The 26,613-nt window shown below is 39.5% G+C and overlaps 1 long non-coding RNA gene across 1 annotated transcript; it reads left to right on the plus strand.

The window, feature by feature from the left end:
- Nucleotides 1–931: 931 nt before the first annotated feature.
- Nucleotides 932–2,429, plus strand: LOC132693972 (uncharacterized). The gene is made up of 2 exons (XR_009617084.1): nucleotides 932–1,006; nucleotides 2,129–2,429. It is a non-coding gene; the product is annotated as an uncharacterized LOC132693972 (long non-coding RNA).
- Nucleotides 2,430–26,613: the final 24,184 nt, after the last annotated feature.

The following is a 26,613-nucleotide window of genomic DNA, read 5'->3' on the forward strand; positions in this document are numbered from 1 at the left end:
AGATAACTACTATTGATAATTCCGTGAATATCATTCCATGTTTCTTTCTTTTTTTTTTTTTTTTTCAGTTTGTTCATTTTTTACTTACTGTCCTTAGATCCTAGACCTGGAAACCGGAAGTCTAGTTGTTTTTTTAATGTCTATGTATCTATCTATGTCTCTCTCTCTCTCTCTCTCTCTATATATATATATATATACAACGCACTCTCAGACACTCTCTATATCTTTCACACATATTACTTTTTAAATGAAATAATAACATACAATAATATACAACAAGAGTTGATTTATCTAGTTTCACGGATTTAAATACTATCTGTACATATCTGGATGCACTTCAAGAAGGGATGGAAGAAAGGAAGGAATTGAGATGCACTCACTAGTAAGTAGGGATTACTACCACACTGGTACTTTTATGACTTTTTTTTTTTACCCTTTTTTCTCTTTGATATAATATAAAAGATAGCCATTTTCCCCTTGGAAAACACAGAAAAACACAAAGAAAGAAACAGTCACCCAGAATCTATCATATAGAGTCAACCGCTGGAACTTTTGGTGAGGAAAGATGCTATGTTTAATAGATCCAGAATGGCAGTGGCCAACAATCTTGTGAAAGAGCTCAGAAAGAAGGTCCCAGCACTACAAGATAAAGAGGAGTGGGTACGAAGTTGTAAACCACACACCCCTGTATCCCCTGACAAACAGGATGAGGAGGAAACAAAAACATGGTCAGTGACTTTAAATTTTTGGACAATACACTGCTCGAATTAACAAAGGCAGAGCCCCATGAAAAAACACAGACACCAGCTATGGGATGGGCAGATCCAGTTCTGTTGGCTCAGAAAAGCTTACAACCTTGAATTGTGACCCGACCCTGGGGATCTGCAGAGGGTGTCTGCAAAGCGAAAATGCCAGGGTAAGAAGCTTCACTGTCGGATTCCCCACCTCAACATTTCCCCTTGGATTTCCACTCAAGCTGAACAGACACCCTTGGGACATTTCCAACGTGAGTTGATTGTGGAGAGACAAATCACAGAAAGGAAGCTTTGGCAAGCACTTCAAAAGCTGGTTCCATTTTAGGCTAGAAAGGAAGGCAAGTGTCTCCAATGGTGGCACCAACAAATTTTTCAATACTGGGATTGTGGAGAACTTCCCACCCAGCTAAACTTATCCTCAGACCTCAGAAATGGTCAGAAAGGTGCATGGAGCACCTACTCTGTGGGTCTGCAAAAAGTTTAAGGCAGGAGACTGAACTTTTCTGAGAAGGGCCAGATAGTAAATATCCTAGGTGTTGCGGGCTCTCCCAAAGTCTCTGATGCAACTAGTCAGCTCCACAGCTATACTGAGAAAACAGCCTTAGGCAATACATAAGTGAACCCAGTGGCAGGGTGCCAATAACACCTTACTTTTGGACATTAGCATTTGAATGTCATAGAATCATCGTGTGCCATAAAATATTCTTGCTTTGATTCCCCCCCCCCCCCCAATCATTTAAAAGTTAAAACTCTTCTCAGCTTTGTTGGCTGTATCAAAACAGACAGCAGGCTGGATCTGGTCCATGGGCTGGCCCAGAGTTACCTGACCTTTGGTCCAAAAGCAGTTTCTACACTAAAGTGTACATTCTAACAACACAGATAAGAACAAACCAGAGGATCAGGAGTTTCTGCTTAGATTGGGGCGAGTCCAGGTGGTGGAAGAACTTTCGGTGGCCAGCGTGTCAGTCGGGATCGGGGTGGGGTTGTGGGGCAGAAGGGTACAGGGGCACGGGAGACTTCCCAAAGGGGTTGGTCCCAGGGTTTGGCTCCACGGAGTGGGCCTATGGCACCAAGGGAGAGAAGGGTGAGAAAATGCCTCCCTACCCAATTATGCATGCTCTACTTTCTCAGTGAATCAGGCCAGTGAAAAGATTAGCAACAGCACAGTCAAATTTAATTCATAAGACATTTTGTGTTCCTGGCAGAAAGATGTGCTCGGGCACAGACGAAAACTAACAATCCCCCGATCACCTCCACTTCCATAAACCGTCTTTGTTTACCTGTGTGTGCACAGGCTCTTATGCAAATTCCAGCAGCCAGTTCAAAATAAGCCTGAGCTTGGCCTTGACGGATTTATTTCTCATTTGCTGCAGGCACAGACCACTTCTATTGAAGGAAGAAAAATACCAGCCCCTCCTCAGCCGCTTGCCCAAGAGTCCCGGGACACCACCTTGCCATTGAATAGTCTCGAGGAAGAGTTCAGTTCAGGGTTTGCACTTTCCCAGCCATTAGCCAGCTGCCAACGCATTTCATTATCTTAGGAGTGTTTTGTACATCAAAGAGAGCCCCAAACAGTGTGATCAAGCGGAAGTAACAGTGCCTAGTCAACATTATAACTTGCAGCATGTTTTTTTCATGGATATAAATGCCATCTGGCACCCAGGAACAGCAAAGGCCAGCGATGGAAAAACCCTGCCGCCCTGTTTTGCTTATTGATGTAACAGTTAATCCTGATAAAGGCCAAGGCCTCAGAGCAACTGCCCTGTTGTTATCTTGCATATCTATTGTCTTCCACAGGCCAAGCTGTCTCTGGAACCTGCAGAAGTGAGGTGGTACATGAGACCGCCTGGGGGGAGAAATATCCAGGAGAGCGAAGAAAGGGACCTTATTTGTCTTTTTGTTTGTGTAATTGCTTAGCAAACACCCACACACACACCCCCACACCCACCCACCCACACCCCCACACACAGACACAGATGTGTGGGGATTTAAAGGCTTCTCCTTTTCCAGCTTCAGGACTTTCTAGGGAAATTATCAAGTAGCTGGCTTTGAAACTCCCCTAACCAGACTCTCTTATGACGGCTTCCTATCTTCTCCCACATCAACCTGCTTTCAATAATTTTGGAAAATCTCTCTGGCCTTGGATTTTACATCATAAACCACCAACCCTCCCCCCAAAGCAGAGACTGATTACTGGTAACAAATGCCTCACTGAGGCTTTCACTGCTCTCTTACAATTAAGGAGAAAAAAATTGTCTGAAATGACAGCTAAGAGAGGATCTTAATAAACTCATCGGTGGTACACTTCCTGCTTTCTGGGTAGTTGATTTTCAATGGACAAATTAGGAAAGAAAAGACTGTGAGCATCTCATTGTTTTTACTTTGACATCAATCTCCAGAACACGGAAGAACAAAACATAAAATGGCCAATCTCCTTCTCTGCTGAAATGAGGGCAAATGATTGGATTTATCGTATTTTTTCTTCCACGGTCTCCACTGTGGTTGTCTCAATGCCCTGCAACTGTTTATAAACTCTTCAGTGATTTTCCCACTCATTACACAAACTCCTCCCTCTTCCTATCTTCCTGCTAATACCCCCCCCCCCCCTTGCCCCCCTTCTGTCTCTGGGAGGAAAAGCCTGAAATTTTGAGTAGGACATTTCTTTTCTGGTTTATGTTCACGTCAAGGGATGATTTTGCAATTGCCACATAAGCAATTATGTAAGTTTTTCAAAAGCATGGAAAATTTCTAGAGGAACTGGGGCCTATACACAGTTTCAAGAGTCTAGATGATTTTAAAAATAAGTAGCTGTTACCCAATAACCAACCTACGGTTCAAAATTTTCTCAGAAAATTCAACTTGATTTATCTTCTTCCACGTTTTATCTCTTCACTCTCATAAACTGTAGTAGAATTATAACACACTTAAGGGACTAGGTTGCTATTTTAGGCCGGTGTGGAAATTGAGCTCAGAGAAATGAAGCCCCTAGCAGCCAGCATAATGAACAAAATTCTCCGACCCTGAATATCCTCAATGCAGTGACTGTTTTCCTCACTTCTTTTCTCCCCATAAGAATCAGTAGAAAGAAGACAAGACAAACCAGAACGGACTACAACTGAAATTTTCAGCAAAGTGAGGCAAAAGAGTACATGCTAGCCTGGTTTCCAAAAGATGGTGATCAGATATCAAAACGTGAATTATTCATTGATAATATATGCTTCCCCCTTCATAGTTTATAAAATGCTATAAATTTCTTGCTTTAGAAATAAATGTTTGCCGGAAGAAATTTTCAAAGTCATCTTTTATAGGGCCACCTGGCTGGTTCAGTCATAGAGCATGTAACTCTTAATCTCAGGGTTGTGAGTCCAAGCCTCACATTGGGGGTGGAGCCTACTTGAAAATAATCATCTTTTATAAATGAAGAAACATTACATCAATAGTTCAATGTCAGATAATTAATGGCAGAGCTCAAACAGCATCTAGGCTATTAATTAATTAATAGCATCTATGCTATTAATAGCATACTAATGGCTATTAATTAATGTATTACTTTTGCCATGGCATACACGCATTCATTCATAAATTCAACATGCGTTGGTTGATACATGCATGATACTGTGGCAAATATTGAAAATACCTTTTATAAGAGTAAATAAGAAGAGATTTCTGCTCTTGAGGAACTTATAATAGTGGAGACAGGAATATAAGAATCGCAAGAGACAGAAACAAATACTAAAATAAGCAGTATGTGGGAATGCAAGCTGGTGCAGCCACTCTGGAAGACAGTGTGGCGCTTCCTCAAAAAACTAAAAATAGAACTACCCTACGACCCAGCAATTGCACTACTAGGCATTTATCCATGGGATACAGGGATGCTGTTTTGAAGGGACACGTGCACCCCCATGTTTATAGCAGCACTATCAACAATAGCCAAAGGATGGAAAGAGCCCAAATGTCCATGGACGGATGAATGGATAAAGAAGATGTGGTATATATATACAATGGAGTATTACTCGGCAATCAAAAAAAAAAAATGAGATCTTGCCATTTGCAATTACGTGGATGGAACTAGAGGGTATTCTGCTAAGCAAAATTAGTCAGAGAAAGACAAAAATCATATGACTTCACTCATATGAGGACTTTAAGAGACAAAGCAGATGAACATAAGGGAAGGGAAACACAAATAATATAAAAACAGGGAGGGGGACAAAACAGAAGAGACTCAAAATATGGAGAACAAACTGAGGGTTACTGGAGGGGTGGGAGGGGGGAAGGGCTAAATGGGTAAGGGGCACTAAGGAATCTACTCCTGAAATCATTGTTGCCACTATATGCTAACTAATTTGGATGTAAATTAAAAAAAAAAAAAAATTAAAAGAAAAGAAAAAATAAAAATAAAAATAAAATAAAATAGGCAGCATAGAGGTGACAAAAAGAAAAAAACAGATCAGTTATATTAGAAAAGACCATCACACTGGGGTGCCCGGGTGGTTCAGTTGGTTAAACGTCCAACTCTTGATTTTGGCTCAGGTCGTGATCTTGTGGTTCTTGAGTTCGAGCCCCACATTGGGCTCTGCCTTGACAGTGTGGAGCCTGCTTGGGATTCTCTGTCTCTGTCTCTGTCTCTCTCTCAAAAATAAATAAATAAACTTTAAAAAAAAGATGAAAGAAAGAAAGAAAGAAAGAAAGAAAGAAAGAAAGAAAGACAAAGAAAGGAAAGAAGGAAGGAAGGAAGGAAGGAAGGAAAGAAGGAAGGGAGGGAGGGAGGGAGGGAGGGAAGGAAGGAAGGAAGGAAGGAAAGACCATCACTCTTCTGGTTTTGCAGAATAGTGACCTGCTATTGTGTTTAAGAAGTCAAATAACCCTGGGTGCCTGGGCGGCTCAGTCAGTTAACTTCAGCTCAGGTCATGAGCTTACAATTTGTGGGTTCGAGCCCTGCATGGGGCTCTGGTGCTGACAGTCTGGAGCCTGCTTCAGATTCTGTGTCTCCCCTACTCACATTCTGTCTCTCTCTCTCTCTCAAAAATAAATAAATAAATATATATATATATATATATATATATATATATATATATTTTAAAAAAGTCAAATAAGCCTTTGCTCTTAAATTATCTTAGAAAGAGAATGAATTACTTGTGGCATGTCTTAAATTCCACTTTAGGTAAAACGTAATCTGTTTTATGCTTCCTCTGATTATTCTGGATTTGTTCATGTGTAATTTTAAAGAAGTGGTGCTCTGCGGTTTTCCCATTGATTGTTCTAAAGTGACGTTCGCTGTAGGATTTGGCCGACGGGCTAAGTAGCCGAAATTTTGGTAAGAAGTCGGCAGAAGGAGACTAGTTCAGATGAGAAAATTACACATAATTTCTTTCCTCTCATTTTGTGAAAATCTTAGACCCACAGTTGTTAGGGATTGAAAAGAACTTTAAGCAAATCTCTGCTTCTGCAAGGCTTTTTGGTTTTGGTTTTGGTTTTGTTTTCTTTTCAAAACTTTTCAATCTCAAGGCAAGATTTAAATTTCTAAACTGATTATTCCGTCACAATTCCCCTGTGGAATTAATTCCAATCTTAAGGTGCTCTCTATTGCCATCCCCCTGAGTACTTTGAGACCCTCAAATGTTTATTCTATTTTTCTCAGAACCAGGTAAATCACTAGCTGGAAAGTGAGTGACTCTCCTGAGGTGGTATCGATTTTGTGCAAATGTAGTGTGTGGGAGGGAATGATATAATATTTGGGGACTTACAGTAGAGTCTGACTAGATAGGCAGATACAGAAGACAAACTCTCAGCCTGCTTAAAACCCATTGTATCCTCCAAAATCTCTAATTCAGCACCCACCAGTCTCAACCTATGCAAAATCAGCAAGATGGGATAATATTCTTACATGATAGAATTGTCTTTTTTGTCCTCTCTAAATGAGCTTTAAAAACAAAAACAACCAGACTTCAAGCTGTATTACAAAGCTGTAATCATCAAGACAGTGTGGTACTGGCACAAAAACAGACACTCCGATCAATGGAATGGAATAGAGAACCCAGAAATGGACCCACAAATATATGGCCAACCAATCTTTGACAAAGCAGGAAAGAATATCCAATGGAATAAAGACAGTCTCTTCAGCAAATGGTGCTGGGAAAACTGGACAGCGACATGCAGAAAAATGAACCTGGACCACCTTCTTACACCACACACAAAAATAAACTCAAAGTGGATGAAAGACCTAAACATAGGACAGGAAGCCATCAAAATCCTCAAGGAGAAAGCAGGCAAAAACCTCTTTGACCTCAGCTGCAGCAACTTCTTACTCAACACATCTCCAGAGGCAAGGGAAACAAAAGAAAAGTGAACTATTGGGACCTCATCAAAACAAAAACCTTCTGCACAGCGAAGGAAACAATCAGCAAAACCAAAAGGCAACTGACAGGACAGAATGGGAGAAGATATTTGCAAACAACATATCAGATAAAGGGTTAGTATCCAAACTCTATAAAGAACTTACCCAACTCAACACCCAAAAAAACAAATAATCCAGTGAAAGAGTGGGCAAAAGACATGAATAGACACTTCTCCAAAGAAGACATCCAGATGGCCAGCCAACACATGAAAAAATGCTCAACATCACTCATCATCAAGGAAATACAAATCAAAATCAAAATGAGATACCACCTCATGCCTGCCTGAATGGCTAACATTAACAACTCAGGCAACAATAGATGTTGGCGAGGATGTGGACAAAGAGGATCTCTTTTGCATTGTTGGTGGGAATGTAAAGTGGTGCAGCCATTCTGGAAAACAGTATGGAGGTTCCTCAAAAAACTAAAAATAGAACTACCCTACGACCCAGCAATTGCACTACTAGGCATTTATCCAAGGGATACAGGTATGCTGTTTTGAAGGGACACATGCACCCCAATGTTTATAGCAGCACTATCAATAATAGCCAAAGGATGGAAAGAACCCAAATGTCCATTGATGGATGAATGGATAAAGGAGATGTGGCACATATATATATATGTGTGTGTGTGTGTGTGTGTGTGTGTGTGTGTATGTATAAAATCATTCTTTCTGTATATATATATATATATATATATACACACACACACACACACACACACACACACAATGGAGTAATTACTCGGCAGTCAAAAAGAATGAAATCTTGCCATTTGCAACTACGTGGATGCAACTAGAGGATATTACGCTAAGCGAAATTAGTCAGAGAAAGACAAATATCATATGACTTCACTCATGAGGACTTTAAGAGACAAAACAGATGAACATAAGGGAAGGGAAGCAAAAATAATAATAAAAAAAAAAACAGGGAGGGGGACAAAACAGAAGAGACTCATAAATATGGAGAACAAACTGAGGGTTACTGGAGGGGATGTGGGAGGGGGGATGGGCTAAATGGGTAAGGGGCATTAAAGAATCTACTCCTGAAATCATTGTTGTACTATATGCTAACTAACCTGGATGTAAATTAAAAAATAAAGTAATAAATAAAATAAATAAAAACAAAAACCAATCTCAAACTGCAATTAGGAATGATAATTTCCTAAAGATCTTCCTCTTTCCTGCTTCTCTCTCTTCTCTTATTTCTGTCTCTCTCTCCAGCTTACAGCATAAAACAAGAGAAAAGAGGAGCATGTAAGGAACACAAGAGGCAGATGAGGCCTAGAGTACACACCAAGAGGATAACATAACCTACTATCATCATTGGCATAGTGTTTTTCCTGGTTTGCAATGTTTTCTGTTATACGTCATAATAGCACTGCCTCAAAGAGGTGTTATGAGTATTAAACACGCTAATGAATTACTAGAGTCTACAATAGCTCCTGGCACCAAAAATACTTTCAATAAGTGTTCTATGGTATTACTATTAGTACACAAGCTATTGTTTTTAACAGTTATTATAGTCATAGTTTGCATAAACATTTAGTTTGCTAAACCATAAACAGTTTAGGAAGTACAAGTTCACATTTAGCTGGTCATAAGATATATAACTTATTTTAGGAAAGAATGATTTTATTTCTAAATCCTAAATTCCTACCAATAGCTATTTGGCCACTTAGGGGACACTCGTATGGAATTTCTTTTATAAACTAAAAAGCACAACTATACCTGAAGGCTTGCTATAAAAGATTGGCCCTGAAATAATTCTGAAGAATTCTAAATTTCACAGGAAAGCCGTCATAACCCAGCTCTGGCCTACTTCTCAAGTTTCGCAAATGCTGTCCCATTCTGTCCATCTGATGTACCTGGGACAATGGGCAATTAGCCACTCCCCAAGCATGCCTAGTACTTTTGTGCCATTCTGCCTCTGTGTGCCTGCTGTTCTTTGTGCCTAGAATAGCCTCTCCTGCCTCTCCCTTCAAGTCCATTATGACGCCTTCCTCTTCTTACCCAGAAAATAAATATCCCTCTTCTCTGCTTCCAAAGCACATTCGTCATCCTACGTGCTGGGATACATCCTTCTTCCTATTAGTCATATCCCACTGCATGGAAATCCTGTATTCTCATGTCTGTGAGCTCCTTCAAGAGTACAGCCCTGTTTTGCTGGAGAATATTGCCAATGCCAACCAGAGGACCCACACGTAGCAAGAACTCCTTCTTTTTGCATTGTTTGCCAATTTCAGGCAGGAAAGACCAGACCCATGACACAGTAATAAGCTCCTGGTCCAGAGTTGAGGACAGAGAAAGACCAGAAAAAAATTGGCCCTTCACTTAGTATCCTTAGGCTTACTGAATCGGCATTTAATTTAAATACCAAAACAATATCCCAGGCAAAAGTCGTAATTAGAATAGTAAAAGTAAAAGCTATTTGTTGAGTGATTACAATGCCCCAGCCACTGCTTTCATATTTCATGTGCATAACTCATTTAATTCTCACAAGACTATTCGTTATGTGCTCCTATTGTTTTCATTTTATATTTAAAAAGTCCCTCCCGTGGTCATAGAACTAAGAAGAAGTGGATGCAGAATGTGAAGATGAATTTGAAACCAGGCAAATTCTACAGAGCCAGAGTTCACAACTACCACCACCATGCTATCTGTAGTTGGTTAAGGAGACTTTAAAACTTACAGTAGATAATGGACTTATTCTAATAAAATAAAGTCTGTTAATGGGTCTGATAATGACAAGTTAAATTTTTATTTTTCACTACCACTAACTATAGATATACCAGCTTCTCATTGATTAAAGCCATGACCAGATCTATGACATATCCATTGAAAGTACTATGCAGGCTTTCCCCAATCTGGGCTCAATTTTCCAATCCTATGGTCTCTCCCACTAGTTGCTAGCACACATGTTCCACATTCACCAGCCCTTTCACCCCACCCTGCCTTCTGCCCTCAGTAGAAAGGAAGGCTACTTGGGAAACATTGCTTACACTGTTTGCTTGGTCTCTTTCTCTTCTCCCCCCTGACAATTCTTTCTTCTCCATTTTTCATAAGCTTACTCTTAACAATATAGTGACATGTCTTCTTTTGATTAATTTTTTCTATGGTATAACTTTTCCATCTTTTTACCTTCAGTCTCTTCTGCATATTTTAGGTGTTCCTCTTATAAATAACATAACTGGTCCTTGCTTAAAAAAAAATCAGTCTGACAATATTCATCTTTTAATTACAATATTTAGTTCATTTACATTTAATGTAATTATTGATATGATCAGGTTTAGTTCTACCATTTTTTCCTCTGCTTTTTATCTGTACTACCTGTTCTGTATTCTTTTTCTTTCCTTTCTTTTGGCTGATTATTTTTTATAGTTTCATTTCCTCCCTTTATTAACATGGTAGCTATGCATCCTCTTACTATGATTTGTTAAAGATTACAGACATGACTAGAGATTATAACATGTATAGATGACTTATTTTAGTCCAAGATAAATGGGTGCATTTACTTCTTCCCAGACAATGCAAGAAACATAGAACCCTTTAACTGCTTTTATCCTAACCCATTATTTGTAATATATTTAGCCTTATCAGACATTATTATTACAGTTTTATATCAACATTAAATATTTATCATCTCTGATGCTCTTAAATCCATTCTGTATCTTTAAGTTTTCATCTGGGATAATGTTCTTGTCCCCGAATAGTCCATGTTAGTATTTTCTTTTTTATGGGTGGGTATAAAATTTCCCTCAGTGTTTATTAGAGAATGTGTTATCTCTCCAGCTTGGGTTCATAGATTTTTCTTTAAGAAAGTCATCATCCATTGTCTCTTCAAACATTGTTTCTCCTTTATTATCTTTCTCTTTTCCTTCTGTGGATTCTGTTAACAGATAGGTTAGAACTTTTCACTAGGTCCCCTATGTCTCTTATATTGTCCTCTATGTCTTTCTCTCCCTTTCCATTTATGTGATTCATTCTGTATATTTTTTCATATTTATTTTCCAATTCATTTTCTCTTCAATGTGTCAACTCTCATGTTAAACTTGTACACTGGGTTACTGATCTGTCACAGATGTTTTCTGTTCTAGAATTTCCATTTTGTACATTTTCGTAGTTTACTGTTATCTGTCAAAACCATCAATTTCATGTTTTATTATCTTTGTTTTATTAATTGCACTTACTTTAAAATCCATGTATGAAAACTCCATTTTCAAGATTCCTGATGGTTTCTTATACTGTCCATTGCTTCTTTTGATTTTCTGCTACACTATTTTGATAGGTATTTCTGATTAGGTATTTTGATTCCTTTGTTTTTTCTTTTTTTTTTTTAATGTTTATTTATTTTTGAGAGAGAGAAACAAGGTGAGTGGGGGAGGGGCAGAGAGACACAGAATATGAAGCAGGCTCCAGACTCTGAGCAGTCAGCACAGGGCCCAATGCGGAGCTCGAACTCAAAAACCACAAGATCATGACCTGAGCCGAAGTCAGACATTTAACCCACTGAGCCACCCAGATGCCCCATATATCTGGTTTTTCTTGACTGTCAGATATTGTATATGAAAAATGGTAGAGATAATTTGAAACTGGGATGTAACTTCCTTCAGAGAGGAAGGATTTTGTTTGCTTCTGACAGGTGGCTAGGAAACCTAGCAGCTCTGAATTATCTTAACTCAAACACAAAATGATATGATTAGAGGCTGGGCTTCAGTCCCTCTGGAGAAGATCTATTTCAGGACCACTTTTACCCATAAAGTGTAGCCTTTTGGCTGGGAGTCCCACTCTAAAACCTGTGAATTTACCAATGCTTCCCTCCTTGGCAGCATTGACCTCCCTTTCTTCCCTCTTCTAAATTCAAGAATCTTAGAGATGCTCAGTTCACCTTCTCAGCCTCCCATCTAATTTCCAAAATTGGCAGATGCCTCTAGGGGAAAAGCAGTACCAAATGCAAAGTGTACTTCTCTGAGTTGCCTTCTTTTCCTTGACTTTTAGCTCTTTATGACTTAAATATTGTTTGGGTTTTTTTCCCCCCTCTTAACTATTTGCCCAGATTTTGTACTTTCTTTAGGAGGAGGGAAAGAACTGTTTGCTAATATTATTATTTTCACCTATTCAAATTTTTTAATATTTACATAGTCAGATTTCTTGATTTCCTTTCCCCTATCATTCATAAAAAGGCCTATTCTACTTTAAATTATAGCTAAATTCTATTTGGTATTGACTTTAGTATGAGCTGTGAGAGAAGGATTCGGTTCACTTTTTCCCCAAGTAACTAATTATTGTCTAATGACATAATGAATAGTTCATGTACTCTCTTGAATTTTATACACACACACACACACACACACACACACACACACACACATTCCATTAGCATGCTAAGCCACCTTTATATTACTTTGGGCTTTTCTGGGCTTTTCTATTCTGTTCTACTGTTTATTTATTTTTGTATCAGTACCTCACTTTTTTTAATTAGTGTAGTTTTATATTATGTCTCTATATCTCGTGAGAAAAGGCTTCCTTCTTTCACATAGGCCCATTACACCTGTGGTTTTTTGCCTGTTTGTTTTAATTTTTTGACTAGTCCAGCATGAATAATTTTATCAGATAGATTTTAAAATATTTTTTCTCAACCACCAAACTTCCCTCCCCAATACCCACCCAAAAGAGAAATCCCATTGTGATTTCTCTTCATCATTAAGATTGCAACGATTTCAGACAGTATTTTAAAACAGATCAACATCTTTATAATATTGAGTTTTCCCAGGTAGAAATCTTAAATCTCTCAGAGTTCATGTTTTCATATAAATACTGTATGCTTCTTAATCAGCTTATTCCAGTATATTTTATACCTTTTTTATAAATGAAATATTTTCTTCAGTCACATTTTCTAATTGGTTATCCTTATAATAGGAAAACTAGTAGTTTTTCCCCATTATTAATATTGATATGGTAACAACAACCTTACTTATCATTTTTAATTATTTCTGGTATGTTTTCTCAGTTGATTTGTTTGGTTTTTGAAGCTATAGAACCATATCATTATGTTCCAATTCATTTAGGAGTGGGAATCATCATTATGTAGGAGTGGGAATTGTACTAACTTCTTTGCAATGCTTATACTCCTTACTCTGTTCTCTCAAAATGACACATCCATTGGGTAGAATGAATCTCAAACTTCAGTGTTAAGCTTGACCCTTAATTCACCCAAACTAACCATTCATCATAATACCAATCTTTTCACCAAAGCAATTGGTTCAAGGATGAGTGACACAGGGCCCGACTCAAGTGGGGCACAGAACAGCACCAGTCACAGTGGATTTTTTTTTTTCCTTTAGGGTTTAGCATGGAATTCAAGAGTTTTCAAAGTTTTCGGAAGAGGAGTTCTCTTTTTCTGGATGGCAAGGTATAAGCACATGGGAGGCCTGGGACCTCTGTGGCCATTTTGCTCCCATGAGAGAAGTCGCCCAACACACAAAGGAATGCAGAGTTGAAAGAACTGAGAGAAATCAAGCAGCAACGCTGAAACAAACCATGCTTGAAACGGAACCTATCCTGCAACTTTATAAGAGCATTTTTTAAAGCCAGGGAGCGTTATTTGCAACCCAAATTATCCTAATGGATACACCAGCTCAATGCCGTATTCAAGAAATACACCTAACACATAATGACAAAGAAAGTTTGAAAATAAGGCATGTGGAAAATTACACCAGGCAAATGTATGCAAACAGAAAGCAGGAATGGCAGAATCAAAATCAGATAAGAACAAGTCAAGATCCAGACCATTAAGCAGGGAAAAGAGGCATATTATGAAATCTATGAGTACAATTAATGAATTACTGTATATCACAAACTACAACAGCAAGACGCATAAAACAGAACTCTGATAAAGATAGGTATAACCATCATAAAAATCGGTCCTAGTGGGGAATTTTGCATCAGAATTCGATGGATCAAACAGACACAAACAATCAAGGATATAGAGAATACAAATAATACAAAAAAGATCATGTAAAATAAATACATAAATAACATTCTCCCTCTCTTCTTTACCAAAGCAGAAATTGGAATATCATGCATGACCTACCATTAGAAAGAGTCTAGCCTGAGTTAGTTTTACTGCGGAGTCTAACCTTCAAAATACAGAAAAAACTTAGCTAGTATACCTCTCTATCTCAGTTGTCACTATACAACTTAGGAGATGAATATATTCAGAAAATGTTAACAGACCCTTTGGTTTCTGAAACGCTTGCTACTCACCATTCAAACCTCAGAGACTAAAGATCAGATTTTATGGTGTCTCTCTCTGAACTTTTGCTTTCTGAACTCAGGTACCAAATAGATTTGAATGTTGAAGGAATGTTTGTAATTCCTTTTTATCTATCTTATTCAAAATATTCTCAGCTATCAAAAAATGATTGAAAATGACCAAGATGGTCTACTAAGCTAACACAAGAACATCCAAATTAATAATTTTAAAAAGAAAAAAAATTACTTACGACAGCCAATGTTCTCAAAATATTAGTATATTGAATACATCTAGTCATGGAAAGAATATAGCATTGCCATGTAGATACATTTTAAAAACTGTAATATTACAGTAATAATTCAAAAGAAAAATATATTTATAGATGAAGAAATATAAATGCATTCATATAAATATCACAAAAAAATCTTAATAAAAACTGAATAAAATAAGAACACATTATCATCTTTCATTTATCTAAGTATACTCATTCATATTTTTGTGCCTTATTCTTATATTTCTTTTAAGAAATATAACTAAATATATTAAAGAACTTTTAATAAAAAAGTAACAAATATTTTATAATAAAACTTTTAAAGTCATTGCCATTAAAATCAGAATCAAGGGGCGCCTGGGTGGCTCAGTCGGTTAAGTATCCAACTTCGGCTCAGGTCATGATCTCGCGGTCCATGAGTTCGAGCCCCGCGTCGGGCTCTGTGCTGACAGCTTAGGGCCTGGAGCCTGTTTCAGATTCTGTGTCTCCCTCTCTCTCTCTGACCCTCCCCCATTCATGCTCTGTCTCTCTCTGTCTCAAAAATAAATAAACGTTAAAAAAAAAATTAAAAAAAAATAAAATCAGAATCAAATCAAGAATCCCTTTTATCATTATTATTTTTCAAAATTATTTTAGATGATCTAAAAAATGCAATAAAGCAAAAAAACAACAGGTATGTGCGTATATATAGATAAATTATGTTTATTTGAAAATTTTATATTATAGGTTTAAAAATCCCAAGGCACAGAACTAAAAATCATTAAGACTAATAAGAAAATCTGGAAAGATATTTATATTATATACAGTTTGGAGTTAGGAATGGACATATACAATCATCACATATACGATAGAGAGTATAACATATCTAGAAATACATTTAACAAGAAAATAACACATAAGAAGAATATGTAAAGAAACAAGATATGAATTAATGTTAAGATGAAATGTTCCTAGATGGAAAGACTTAATATCACTAAAATGTTAATCCTTCTAAATCAGAACATAGATTTAATACAATAAAACTAAGAATTTCAAAACATTTCCTTTAAGTCTTGTTGTATACATTAAACATTTTATAATATAGGGGCACCATGGTGGCTCAGTCGGTTGAGCATCTGACTCTTGATTTCAGCTCAGGTCATGATCGTGGGATTGAGCCCTGCAACCAGCTCTATGCTGGGCATCGAGCCTGCTTAAGATTCTCCCTCTCCCTCTGCCCCTCCCCTGCTCATGCTTGTGCACACTGGTGCTCCCTCTCTCTCTCTCTTAAAAAATATATAAATATATAAATATAAATATAAATATAAATATGTGTATATATATATACATATAATTTTACGATATAAGAAATATATAAGAAATATATAAATATAAATATAAATATGTGTATATATATATATACACACATATATAATTTTACGATATAAGAAAAACGTCCTGAACAAAGGAATTCCTGAATATAAATTTTTCAAATGCCCACTAGACTCCAGAGATAATTTAATATAATTCATACTCCTGTTTATAAGGTATGAGAAAGCTCTGTTTTCCTACATTGTCACCAGCACAGAACAAAGAGCTATAAGCAATAATGCAATGAAAACCCATCCTCTCACTACCTTATCGAAAAAGATCAAACATAACCAACACAGATGAAACTCACTGAATACATTTTAGATTCCATGCCCCCATCCCTTGAGGTAGCCACTCTCCTGAATTAGGAGTTTACTGTTCTCATCCATTGCTTTATATTCTTACAACATGTTACACATACAGAAATGTTGACATGTTTTTAAGCTTTACATAAACACACACACAAACAAACAAAAACCCTGCATGCGTTTCTCTGCCCTGCTTTGTCTTATTTTGGAAAACAGTATGTATGCAAGGTGCTGACGTATCATTTAGCACCAGCTCATTCTAGGTTTTCATCTTCCAGTCCCTACATCATCCCTGTGTTGGGTCTCCACATCTGTGAGCTCCTAGTTGATTTCTCTCATTGCCTTGTATTTTTCCACTGCCTTCTGTGTGGTTTTTCTCATGCCTACCGTCCACATCTCTGACCTTTTTTCATTGCTGATTCTGTTCTTCTTTTTGATTCTCAAGCAGTTTTCCTTTTGAAACTGATCATATTTTCCCCTTTAATTTCTTTCTTCAGTGTGCCAGCTCTCCTTTCCACTCACCATGACTTTCAGTCCTTTGAGAGGATGGAGGAAATTTAGTCTATTGTTTTTATTTCCTGAAGTAATTATTATTCTAACACATATAATGCAGTGTTCTTTTACATGTCACATTCCTTTTTCATTTTTTTTTTTTAATGATTTGTAAGGAAATCCCACTTTTCCTGCTTCTTTTTCAGCTTTATTGAGCACAACTTCATCTGGTCCTGATATTTGCCCAATAGTATTGGTAGATTACCATCATATCCGTTGGATGTTTACCTGGTCCCCATGAGTGGCCCCTTAGGACTCAGGCTGGAAATCTGGACATTTGAGAGACTACAATATTTTTTCAGTCATTCAGAAAACTGAGGAGGGCACAGAAGGTAGACACAGGTGGTGAGTAGCTAAAGCCCAAGTATGGGTATGTTGTCTACCGGTACTTTCCCAAAAAATGTCTTGATTCTTACCCCAGCCAATCCCATTAAGAAACACATCTTTTAAATTCCTGTCGCTCTTCCCCTTCTCGGTGAAAAATTCACTCCATAGGAAACCAGGTCAGTGTAAGAGCCCTTGGCTCAGAGGCCTTTTATGAGTGGTTAGTTCTTCCTTGTCTCTCTGTTTGGTCAACTTTTCTCAGCAGATGTTTCACTTCCAGGTACTCTTCTCCCCCTTTCCCTTGGTTGTCTTCTAGGTTGCCCCTTGGAAGAGCACGTAGAGAATACTGTCCCTCGTTACAAGGTGTTTCTCTCCCTCCATCTCCCTTACTCCTCTGTGGTGAGGAGTAGGGACCCATCTCTCCAGTCCTCATAATCCCTCTGAGAATTGTTAGATAGGCCTTTAGAAGTCCCAAATTTGTTTCCCAATAACTGTACCGATTGAAAGGAAGCTGCATCTATGTTAACGCTGTGTTTCTCGGGCAGATCTTCGGAGTCTGTGGTATGAGGCTGTGGCTGTTCCCTAGCTGAGGGAGCATCGACTCAAACCTAGGGTTTTCATGGGGAATAAGGGGATTGTGTAGTCTGGTGTATATGTAATCATCCGGGGAGCTTGCTAAAAATTGCACGGGTGGGGACTGAGAATCTGCATTCCCAATTAGCTCCCAGATGATGCCCCAGGCTGCTGGCTGCAGATCATTTGAGTAGAAGGGCTGTGCATTAGTCAGTGTTCTCCAGAGGAACGGAACCAATAGGATATGTGTCTAGAAGTGTATTATGAGGCATTGGCTCACACAGTTACAGAGGCTGAGAAGTCCCATGATCGGCAGTCTGTGAGCAGGAGATCCAAGAAAGCCTGTGGTATAGCCCAAGGCCAGAAAGCCAGAGAGCCCATGGTGCAGATTCCTGCCTGAGCCTGAAAGCCTAGAAACCAGGAGCGCTGAGGGCAGGAGAGGATTGATGCCTCGGTTTATGCAATCAAGCAGAGGGAGAGTGCGATCTTCCTCAGCCTTTCTGTTCCATTCAGGCCCTCACCCGATTGGATGATGCCCACACACGTTGAAGGAGGCCATATGCTTTATTCAGTCCACTAATTCAAATGCTAATCTCTTCCAGAATCACTCTTTTGGATGCACCAAGAAATGTTTCACCAGATACTTGGGAGCCCATGGCCCAATCAAGTGGATACATGACATTAACTATCACAGGCTATAATCATGCAGCCTGTGGAGCAAGAAGGTGGTCAATGGTTGGCCAAAAGATTAAAAATAGCAAATATTTATTAAAATAATTGGGGCGCCTGAGTGGGTCAGTCAGTTTAGTGTCCGACTACTACTCAGGTCATCATCTCGGGGTTCCTGAGTTCGAGCCCCGCCTTGGGCTCTGTGCTGACAGTTCAGAGCCTGGAGCTGCTTCAGATTCTGTGTCTCCCTCTCTCTCTCTCGCCCCTCCCCTACTCATGCTCTGTCTCTCTCTCTCTCTCTCTCTCTCTCTCAAAAATAAATAATAAAAACATTTTAAAAAATAAAATAAAATAAAATAAGTGACTACATTCTAGCCACAGCACTAAATGCTCTCCATGGAGTACCTTATTTAATTGTCATGACTGTCTGAGGTAGGTACTATATTATTTTCATCTTATAGGTGAGGGAATTGAGGAACTGACTCGGTAATTTATGTGCGATTAAACATCTAGCAAGTGTCAGAACTGAGCAATCTGACTTTAGAGTCTCAACTTGAAACACCATCTCTCACAGTGCAAACCTGGTGCCATCTGTTACTCTGCTAATCCACAGAAGGCAAGGGTCCCGCCATGATTATGATCACTAGGTTTTTGCTTAATGAAACAGGAAGGATGTTGGGGAAGATGGTCTTGGAGTTTCCTCTAAAATGTAAGACAGCATTTGTGCTTCCTTCCTGGTAGACAGAGGAGAGAGAGAGAACTCTAATGAGGGAAGGAAAACGAGAGCAGTGAGAGAGGGAACAAAGAGAAGTTGGTGAGAAAAGAAAAGACAGAAGTTAGCATCCTCACATTTCAATTTAGAGAAGAGAGAACGCCCACCTAGCAGAATCTTGAAATAAAATTTCCTTAGAAAGCCCCAGAAAAGTTGTATCCTTACAAGTCGAAAGGGTAAGGGGAACTTGTGCTTTCCTCTTATTTCCACAAGCAAAGTTTTGTTGCTTCAAGATTCAGAATCTTGTGATGCTTTCCAACCACCCTCCAAATACTACTGCAGTTCAGATTTCTTCCTCTCCGTTCCAGGAGTGAGAAACGTACTCTGATTCATTTGTTTATTTGCATTTCTTCTGTCCTAGAATGCCATTTTTATTTCTTTAGTCATTTTTTTTAATGTTTATTAATTTATTGTGAGAGCGCACATGAGCAGGGAAGGGGCAGAGAAAGAAAGAGAGAGAATTCCAAGCAGCCTCTTCACTATCAGCACAGAGCTCGACGAGGGGCTGGAGCTCAGGAACTGTGAGATCGTGACCTGAGCCAAAATCAAGAGTTGGACGCTTCACCGACTGAGCCACCTAGTACTTAAGTAAATAAATGAGGATTTATTTATTTATTTTTCTTTTTTAGGACAATGCCTTAGTTTAAACACACAGCTTGAACTCTGGGTACATTGGAATGCTCTGGTCACTGAACTTATGCACTACAGTCTTGTCGTCATTCCCTTTCCACTACTGGTAATCCCTCAACCCATCAAAAATTCGTTAAAACACCATTCTTCTTATGAAGTCTTCCCTAAATAAAACATTTCACTCTGTGCCTTTATCCTGACACAAGACACTCTGTCTTACTGTTAGATTTTATCAATCCCTTTTCTGCATTTGATTATAAACTCCTGGCGGTTATGACTATGTCTTTATCACCTCTGACTTCTCATTAATGCTGAGCTGAATCCTGCACATTGGTTGATGCTCATAAAATCAGATGTTAATTGCATATTTAAAAATAAAGAAAAGGAAAAGAGGTTTAGACACAATGAATGTGTCTGGATCGTCTAAAATAGACTCAAACACAGTTTAAAACAAAGTTTTATAAACCTCAAAGCCCCTTTCAAGAGATCTCTCCAAATCCAACTTCTTTTACTGACCATATCACTCAAGAACAAGCCATGCTTTTCCCTATTCTTTGGGCACTTTGCATGCATGTGTTTTTACTGTAGAAGAGGGAAGACACCAGGGGCTACATTTACCTTTGAACCCAATTCAAATAAAAACAAACAATAACTGGAATGGAAAAAAAAAATTTTTAAGAAGCAAGAAAATTTATACGTTCAGAAAGAGATTTAAAAAACAACAACACAGAAATAGGTTAAATTCTATTTTGTTTGAGTTCAAGATCAGACTTCATACCCAAGATGGAATAAATGCCATGCTAACCTCTGGGGGCTGATTAATTTATTCTCAAGAGGCCTCCATGGGTGCCCTTACAGAAGACCAGGAATGAGTGGCTACCTGCACTCTTCCCTTACGGGATAAGGAATAGCTTTTGTGATTTCCTTCTTTTCCCCGAACTCCTTGATTATGAATGCTTTCATTTTACACAAATTCTCTATTTCTGCCTTGAGACAACACAAACGAGAGAGAGGGGCTGTGCATGCCATGCCCAGAAAGAGAACCCAGAAAGCCATGACAATTAAAGAGGAAATAAATGTGGATTTCATAAAAAATTCATGGCAATGGTGTACGAGACAAATTTCTTTCTTTGGCCTCTAAAATAACTGTCAGTAAGAAATGACTTGTAGCTGGGTTTACGAAGTAAACATAAAATGTTATTAAAACTTTAGATTCTCAGTGCTCTGTTTGTGTCTTCTTTTCTCTTAGAATGATTTGTTTCAGCTCATCTTTGTTTGTTTGGTTTTAATGAACACAACACAGAAATTCAGATCTTTAGACTAGGTTCCAAGAATCCAGAATCTTAACAGCGAGACAAAACACAACAACAACAAATACTCCCAGCAATTTAGAATATTTCACGGGATGCATACCCAAACATAGTCTCCATTCAGCCAGAGTTTGGGAAGCTGGCACAGACAGGCACAACGAAGCCACAGCTTGCCGCCATCTTTTTTTTTTTTTTTTAAACTAAGCATCAAGATTTCTTACAATAGAGGGATGTTGTGGTTATCTTATCACTATGGGAGAAAAGGTGGGGTTTTTTGTTTTTGTTTTTTTAATTTCAATCAGTCAAACCCTTCCAGCCTGACCCACTTATTCTTCCTCACATTCAACCTCCTAAGTTTAGGTGCAGGAGAAGGAATTTTACCTACTTCAGACAACAGGTTTTACAAGGGAGAAAACACCAAAGGAAAAACCACCATCCCCCCAACAAATCATCGTACATTGACAGCCAAGATTTTACGTTGTGTGTGTTTCCATCTCCTGCACGAAGTTGTCCCTGTTGAGAAGTTCTTAGCGCCTGGCCCCTGAGTTAATGTCCTGAGAGCTTTATTGAATTACTGATTCACATCCAGCATCTTTTGGCCATTAATCACCACTCACAGAGAAAGGCATTGCAGCTCCACCAGGAACAGCTCTCTGGTTCCCGTGATCAGAGAAGAAGGATATTTAAGTGCTACAGAGAGAGAAAATGCTATTTTCCCTCAGATAAAAAGAATGGGGTCAGAAGGCGTTGAGAAGGCATCTAAAAAGAAAATCGGAAGCAAATTCAACACTCAAGATAGATATAAACAACAGATATAAAATAAGCCAGTGCGTACGCGCCAGGCTCTTAAGTACTTCCTAACACGAAGTTTTGTAGCTATTTCTGGAGCCAGACATACACACATGCTCTCATTCAAGACCACAGTAGGGTGGTAAAAATGGCCAGCACTTACTGGGTGGTTATTCCTGTGCCGGGTCCTACATTAACCCCCACACAGCTATTGTCTATCCCATTTAGGATCCCAAACCCCCTCTGAGGTGGACTATCTTATCCCAAACCCCCAGGGCCACTTGTATTTCTGCAATCTAGCATTTCCTCGGATTCTAGGGAGTCAACACGGAGTGTGCACAGCATGGTATGAATCCCTTCCAGTGGGGGCTGGAACTCAGCCGTGTTAATATGGGTGCAGCAAAACGGGCGGACAGATACGGAAGTAGGAGGAAGACTACTTCTTTGGGCCAGGTCTTACTGCCTAACGTGTTTTTGCCAAATCTAGATTTAAAAAAACAAACAAAAAAACCCAAAAACCTGTTCTCAGAGGTTGAATTTCAGAGTTGAAGATCGGATGGATTACCGTCTCCATTGTAAAGGCACAGAAGATGGAACTCAGAGGAGAAAGTGCATCGTCTCTTGGCATGGGAGCAGTGTTTGGGCCAGGTTCAAGGAGGAAATCTCAGACTCCAGAGCTGGTGTCTAAAACCCCACTCTCTTGCCCCTCAGGCTTTTCTTTGGGTGTCTCAGTAAACACAGATGCCTCTGCAGTCTTTCTGCTTGTCCTGAAGACTTAATCTGTCCTCTCATTCCTCATCACTTGCCTCTCTCTGCGACCTCACCTGGAAAATGATTGTAGAGAGGAGAAAAAAAGGAAAACACTGCTTCTCCTTCAGTGAGCAGGAAGAGGCAGCATCAGCCTTGGTCTCCTTATTCCTTTAGGAATTTGAGTCTTGGGGCACCTGAGCGGCTCAGTTGGTTAAGCATCCGATTCTTGACTTGGGCTCAGGTTCCTGAGGGTGAGCCCCGCATCCTGCTCTGTGCTGACAGCCTGCTTATGATACTCTCTCTCTGTCTCTCAAAATAAATAAATAAATATTAAAAAAAAAAAAAAAAAGGAATCTGAGTCTTGCTCCTGTGACCGAGTTGAAAGAATAGGGAAGGAAAGGTGAGGGGAAGGGAAGGCAGGAGAGGAGAGAGGAAGGAGGGGGAGGGAAGTATGGAGAGGGGACAGTGGGAGGTAGAGGAAAGGGAAAGAAAGGAGAGAGAAAGGACCTAGAGCCTGGGATTAGAAATGACTGAAGCATTGAAAACATCCCAGTAATTCCAGAGGTCTATGTTGCTGCAAGGTCCTTTGTCCTCACACACCTTTGGTAAATTCATCTGCATAAAAGGATGCCTTCTACAAGCGAATTTGCCCAAATGAAGATGAGGTCGAGCTACCCGTCTGGGAAGCATGCAAAAAGAACAGCCCGCTCCGGCTGGTAAAATGGTCTCTAAATTGACCTAAACCAGCGGAGACAGGGGTTCAAGGGCAGAGTTCAGAGGAGAGGGTGTTCTTCCCAGTAATGCGCAAAAACCTGAGAATGACACGGGACTATCAGGCCAGCAGGATGGGGGTTTGAACAGCGTAGACTTTGAGGGCTAGGGTGACCCTAGCTGCAGTCTGCAGGCGGGTTACATCAGGTACCACTCGTCGCAGATGGTCAACTGTCAGCTCGCAGACATCATCGCCTTCAGCATGCTCCTGCCCCTCCTACATCCTAATACGGTCTCGCCCGGGAGAGTAAAGAGTGCATCTGGATCACGCATAACCTGCAATGCCCATGGGACTGTGGTTTAGGACTCTGTCTCACTGCCTATCAAAGCAGGAAAAGGGTTGAGACCCATTGTTTGTGTTCTTAATTTGAAATCCTACTGGCCAAGTTTGAGCTTGGTGGCCAAACTAATGCCAGAACACAATGAAGTCCACATGAAGCCAAGTCTCGCCTGGGCGCGGCAGCAACGAAGCAGTATCTATAATCCCTCCTTCACACCAGGGCAGCCGCAACCTACCACTGGTGCTCCACACCACTGTCTTGGGGCCAAGGTCAAAACGGGCATTCCATCTGGGTCTAAGTTTAAAAATGGGATTTTAACATCACCCTTCCGTTCTGTAATGCGCCGCTCCGTTGGCTACTTTGTCCCTTCCGACTGCTGGAGTTTTGGTTCTCCACCACCAGGTGGCTAGGGCCTTGCGGTTTGCCAGTTTCCGACAAGAAGAGAGACCTCACTTCTGATGAGAGGCTGTGGCACCGTAGGCGATCCCGCACCCTGGGGGATTTGCGATGCTTCCGAGAGAGAGCCACCCTCCTGGCTCACCAGTTCTGCCAGGTGTGCCCTTCTAAAGCAAAAGGATAAGGTTGGGGGCGCCCAGGTGGCTCAGCTGGTTAAGCTTTGGACCTTGGATTTCGGCTCAGGTCATGGTCTCACTGCTTCGTGAGTTCGAGCCTGCGTGGAGCCTGGAGTTGGGCTCTGTGCTGAGCGCGGAGCCTCCTTGGGATTCTCTCTCTCTCCCTCTCTCTCTCCCCCTCCCCCTACTCATGCACTCTCTCTCTCTCTCAATCTCTCTCTCTCTCAAAATAAATAAATTAACTTAAAAGAAAAAAAGATAAGGTTTTAAATGTTATTTACCTAGGGGACATACTTTTCGGGTGTGACGACAGTGGGAAAGGAAATATACATATATGTTTTTCTTTCTCTGTAACTTTCTTTTATCAAAATCAGTGCCCAGGCATCAGAAGAAACCATATCTTAAAATGTTTTTAAAGTGGATCGGCATAATTCTTTCCCTGCACTAATTTAAGGGCATGCATAGACATACACGTAATACTCAAATGTACCCATATATACGCAGATTTCCTTTTTCACCATTTCTTAAATTTTACTCTGTCTTCTTTCCAGTGCTAAATCTACCCATTCCACTCTCCCAGCAAACACATATGTAACCCACCCACTCACCCACCCACACATGAACACAAGTCTTGAGTTTTGTTCCCCTGAAAGAAATTTCTAGTGAAATGAGAATTTTCACAGAAAAAAAAAAAAAGCTATATTAAGCCAGAGTTGTACCCAAGATACCGAAATATATTTTTACCCTAATAATACCCTAAAACCTCTTAACTATGAAAAAGTCAACTAATAACTCCATTTCAATTAGCCTTATCAGAACTTTAATTATTGCCTAGCACAGTGTTACATCAAATGACTAAGTTTAAAAACAGGCTTGTCCAACCACACATTTAGATGTTTTTATTTTATTCTACACAGTAGAGTGTTTTCCTATCTAAGTTGACAAGTTCAGTGTGAGTAGGAGGAAGGAAGAAAAACAAAGGGACGCTCATTAAGAAATGAAGGCAGGACTTTCCTCCTGAAAACGGAAGGGCAAAAACACACCTTTCAGGGCCAGAGGATCATAGCCAGCATCCTGATAACAGAATGAACTTTAATCCGCACAGAAGAATCTGAGAAATCTTCTGGGAGAAATGCCACAGATTATTGCCATAAATATTATTAGCAGACTCACAAGGCTATAATCATGATCTGTACCCGTGATACCCAGTTTCAAATTAACATGGTTATTTTACTTGTGTTCCCAAATTTAACATTAGGGAATTCGGGCTGTGGGCCTATCATCATTAGGGCCTATCATCACTATATATATCTCCTCCCAGTCTCGCCCTGCCAATTTTGGTCAAATGGCCAGGATTATCTGGCTAATTGGGGGAGCTTTGAGAGGGACTCTTTCTTAAACCCAGAAGCTGAGATTTCTGCTTTCTTTTTAGTTTTGCTTGGTTGGACTCTCAGATGATGGAGAATCATAGCTGAGTGATTCGGACTCAACCTTGAAATGCCAAAAGTCCTCATCAAAGTTTTACAGAGCCAAAGGAAGGCTACCGAAACTGGATACAGCAAGCTTCAAACTGTTTGGAAGGGGATAGTCTTACACCTGGGGCTGGGAGCATGGATGAGGTAGAATCCACAGTGAAATTTATTTGAGAAAGCACATTTTCATTCAATTTTGAGAAGGCAAGTAGAACCAGAGAAATCTCCATTTCATATCCTAACACCGGGACCTTTACCTGCCAGCACCTTCAAAAGAGCAAGTATTCCATGAGTTTTGAGCAAATGTATGATGATGGCAATATTACCCTTGTTCTTTTCTCATTTCCTCCATAAAACGAAAGGCCATGGGCTTTACATGATAACCAGCCTCGGTACTATGATCTCAGGTTCTGTAAGGAATAGGCATTTTGGATAACTGAATTTTCCAGGTATCCGAACGTCGGCAAGAACACCCTTTCTGTTTTCAGTGCTGTCCATCAGCTTGTCTAGCTATACATGAGAACAAAATACTGAGCATCTACACTGTAGATAGGACATCTACATTGCCCAAAACACTGGGTCCCTACCATACCCAACACCAATTCTCATGTCTCATTTCACAACACGGCATCTACATCGTAGATAGAGTTTAAAGAAATCAGATTTTTTTTTTTAATTCAGGTCTTCTTATCAGTCTATTTAATATGATTGGCAATTCCCTCTAAAATGAAGAGGAGAAAAAAAATTATCTATCTATCTATCTATCTATCTATCTATCTATCTATCTATCTGGGTTTTCTGGTCTGCTGATTCCAAAGG

The sequence above is a fragment of the Panthera onca genome, chromosome B4, assembly GCF_046562875.1.
Source record: "Panthera onca isolate mPanOnc1 chromosome B4, mPanOnc1 haplotype 2, whole genome shotgun sequence".
NCBI lineage: Eukaryota > Metazoa > Chordata > Mammalia > Carnivora > Felidae > Panthera > Panthera onca.